Source organism: Hevea brasiliensis, chromosome 10 (assembly GCF_030052815.1).
Source record: "Hevea brasiliensis isolate MT/VB/25A 57/8 chromosome 10, ASM3005281v1, whole genome shotgun sequence".
NCBI classification, from domain to species: domain Eukaryota; kingdom Viridiplantae; phylum Streptophyta; class Magnoliopsida; order Malpighiales; family Euphorbiaceae; genus Hevea; species Hevea brasiliensis.
The window spans coordinates 85414469-85418385 of NC_079502.1; the positions used below are offsets into that span (position 1 = coordinate 85414469).

At 38.6% G+C, this 3917-nt stretch overlaps 1 non-coding gene across 1 annotated transcript; it reads left to right on the top strand.

The window, feature by feature from the left end:
* Positions 1-1486: 1486 nt before the first annotated feature.
* On the top strand, positions 1487-1593 carry LOC131170048 (small nucleolar RNA R71). Its single transcript, XR_009140990.1, has one exon. It is a non-coding gene; the product is annotated as a small nucleolar RNA R71 (small nucleolar RNA).
* Positions 1594-3917: the final 2324 nt, after the last annotated feature.

Sequence of the window (3917 nt, forward strand, 5' to 3'; positions counted from 1 at the left end):
CGCCCAGGTCCTTATTCATTCCTTAGAGAGGAACCGATCAATTCGGGAGAACTCAGGCTTGGCTAAGGTTCTGGGAGCTTCCATCTGTCTCCAGGAGGATCAGAACAGGCTGATCCCGAGTAGTATTAACGATCTCCTGGCCCAGAAGATGAGTTTGAGTGTCGAGAGCCTGGTGAACCAGCATATAATCAGGGAAAAGGCTCATCTTCTGAGGCAAGAAATTCTAAAAGCGGTCCAGGACGCAGCTTCTGCCCAAGCCCAACTTTCATCTGCCTATGACTACATTGCTGAAATCGAAGGTCGGATGAAATCCTATGAGGATAAGTTAGCCGATCAGGCTCGTGAACTTGAGGAAGCTTGGGAGCTCTGAACTGCTGACGTTGCTCGCCTTACCGAAGAGATCAGAGCGAAAGAAGAAGAGGCTATAACGAGGGAAGCTGGTGCCTATGTGAATGCCCACAGCGATCTTCTAGCTGAGCTTAAGAGGCGTTACCCCGGAGAAGACTTCTCGTGGATGGTGGATCTGGCTCCTCAAGACGAAGAGGAGAGCGAGGAGGAAACAAAAGGAGAGAGAGAGACTGAGCGAAATGTAGAACAGGCTGGGGGTGATCCTCTAGCCGAATGACTTGTATTTTATTTTGATATGAAATGAAATCCCTTTTGTTCAATTTCTTGATGAGCTCGAAAAGTATTCAAATTGCATGAATGCTTGATTGCTTGAACGTATTGGGACATCAAACTTAACAGCGATTATTAATCTAAGTATAAGAGGTCAGAAGAACATTGTAACCATGAGATCGGCATGAGCTGAGACCAAACACCGGATAGGACTTTAGATCATTAAAATTAGAAACTTGATTTGAACACTTAAGATTGGAAACACCATTAAGTCGGACTAAAACCTCAACTTTATTAAGCGATTTTCCATAATATTTATAAGGGAGAGATCGAAAATATGATTGAATGGCGTGGAGACTTGATATTGGTTTGATTTCCTTTGACGAGAGATCGGAAATGGCATGGAGACTTGATATTAGTTTGATCTCTTTGAAGAGAGATCGGTAATGAATTGAATGACATGGAGACTTGGTGTTGGTTCAACCTCCTTTTGACAAGAGATAAAAAATGAGATTGGATGGCATAGAGACTTGATATTGGTTTGATCTCTTTGACGAGAGGTCAGAAATGAATCGACTAGATGGGGGATCGGTTTATTTTTTGATCGAGTCATCTGCAACCAAAGAATATCAGGCAGTGCTCGATTCCAAAGTCCCTTGACTTCGGGGGATCGGCCAAAATATGGTGTCGACAGGGCTTGTCTAGGTGTCTTAGATGAGGTTCTAATTCCCTTAATTGTCTGGACCGATACCGGTCACCGGAATAGTAAAATATATCAGGCTATGCAAATAGGGGTGTTACATTTATCATACTGTGGTCCATTGGTAGAAGTCCCTCATAAAAATACTTAATCAATAGCTGTTCACTTATTTGATGATGGGGACAACTTGCACACAGCTTCTTAAATCTCTCCCAATACTCATACAAAATCTCTCTATTGTACTGCCGGATGCCACAAATTTCTTTTCTTATGTTGGCAGCACAGGAAGCAGGAAAATACTTCTCCAGAAATATCTGTTTCATCCTATTCCATGAGTTGACAGATCCAGAAGGAAGGTAATACAACCAATCCTTAGTTGTGCCCTCTAGTGAGAAAGGGAAAGCTCGAAGCTTGATCTGATCCTTTGAAACTCCTTGAGGTTTCATGCTGGAACACATAACATGAAATTCCTTTAGATGCTTATGTGGATCCTCACCTGCAAGACCATGAAATTTAGGCAACAAATAGATTAGTCTAGCTTTTAACTCAAAAGCAATATTTAAAGCAGAGTATTAAATACACAAAGGCTATTGGTTTAGATCAGGAGCAGCCAACTCTTTCAAAGTCCTAGCAGCAGCCTTGGTCTCGTTTTCAGAACTTGACTCTGAATCCGAATCCGAACTTAGATCCTTTGGAGATTGGACTCCTTCAGATGTACTCGAAATCTGCCTGGCTTGCTTAGCCAATTTTCTCAACCATTTAGCTGTTTTTTCTACTTCTGGATCAAAGATCAACTCACCAGATTGAGAAGTTCTTGTCATAAACAAAGAGAAATCAAAGTAAAAACAGAAAAATGCCTCAAAATCCTAGAAAACAATCGAATTTGGCCTCAAGAGGGTGGGGCCAGAGAATCCTATGGATTGATTGGTCTTGATCAGAACGTCGTTTCCTTCAAAATAGGTAAGGGCTGCCCTCCAAATTCAACCAAATTTCTTGATGAATAGTAACACCGTAATTTTTTCCAAAAACTTGAAAACAACAAACAAAATTAATAACAAAATACCCTAATACTAAAAACATGAAATCCAATGAATTTCAGTCCCCGGCAACGGCGCTAAAATTCTTAATGGTTGTCGAATCCACTAGAAATTAAATTAACTGAAATCACCAATTATGAAATATTTTTTGCAGTAAGTGGTAAATCCAGGTCGAACCTTAGAGACTGAATTATTAAATTTTGTGCACTTGTGTAATGGAAAAAGAAACAAAGGTTGGAGGGTGTTAATTCGCAATCCAAAGAAGAAATCAACAATCCAAAATTAAGATCTAAAAATAAGAAACTCTCCAATTAAACAAACTTCAGTCCAAGGTAATTCTCATTCCAATGCATTGATTCGATCATAGATAAAAGAAATACAATTATATCTTATTGAATACTTAACGGAGATTTACCAAATAGCGAGGTAAACCCCTAACTTCCCTATACTCATCAATTCGAGCCTAGCACTCTTATTGACTCTAATTATTAACTAAGTTGGTATTAAGCAATCCTCATCAAATTAATAACTGCTTTAAGAAAAGGAAATAGTTAAGTTGAACAACAATTTATGAAGAATAAATCATTTAATCCACCTTATTGTTTCCTTAGGTTATTATCAAAAACTTGGATCATAATCAATAAAACCTAATTGCTCCTCATGTTCAATCTTATACAACAATTACGGATTATGAAGATGAACTAGTAATTGATCAAATCAAACAATTAACTAATAGGCCTTTTTAGCAAATCATTCAATAGATCAAAAACAGTTAAATAAGAAAACAATAGACATTCAAAAAGACATAAATTAAATTAAGAACCTAGTCTCACAAATCACACATAAGAACTTGAATCCCTTGAACTGAATTAAAAACTTAGCCACTCATATTCATGGCTTACAGAAAAATAAAGGAAAAATAAAGAAGAAATCTAAAAAGAGAATGGAGAATGAAGGTCTCAATGGAGAATGAAGGTTTGAATTGGATGCTCTTAGCTGCTCCCCAAAGACGTATTTATAGTCAAGGATAGGAACCAAATTAGGAAAAGTTTCAAAAGACAGATTTTCAGCTTGCATGCATGTCTCTAAAATCAAGGCTGATTTTCAGCAACTTCCTTTCTGAATCTACCTCTACCCTCTTCAGGAAAGTTGTAGCCCTATTTCTTAGCTTTCCAACGGTTACTGATTCGCCCAAATCTGAGGTCTACAGCCCAAGTTATGGCCCAAAAAGCGGGATTGGTTCAGACAGACGGTCTAGCCCATAGTGACGACTTCATTGCCGTTTTTCACAATTAAAATGGCCTCATCTCGCGTCCAGCCCTTCATAGAAGTTGTAGAGGTGGCTCTTAAGATTTAATTGGGCTTGGGCTTAGTTCATTTGGATGTCTAAAACTCCAGATACAAAATAAAGACTGAAACTGGTCGTGACACATCAAGTCTGGGCTTTTGCAATAGATCCATAGCTCATTTTGTCAACCTTGGAGACTGATTTGGGCTTTGGTCCCTCTTTATCATTTGAAGTGCTCTATTTTAGCTTTTCAATGGATTAAACAACACTCAAT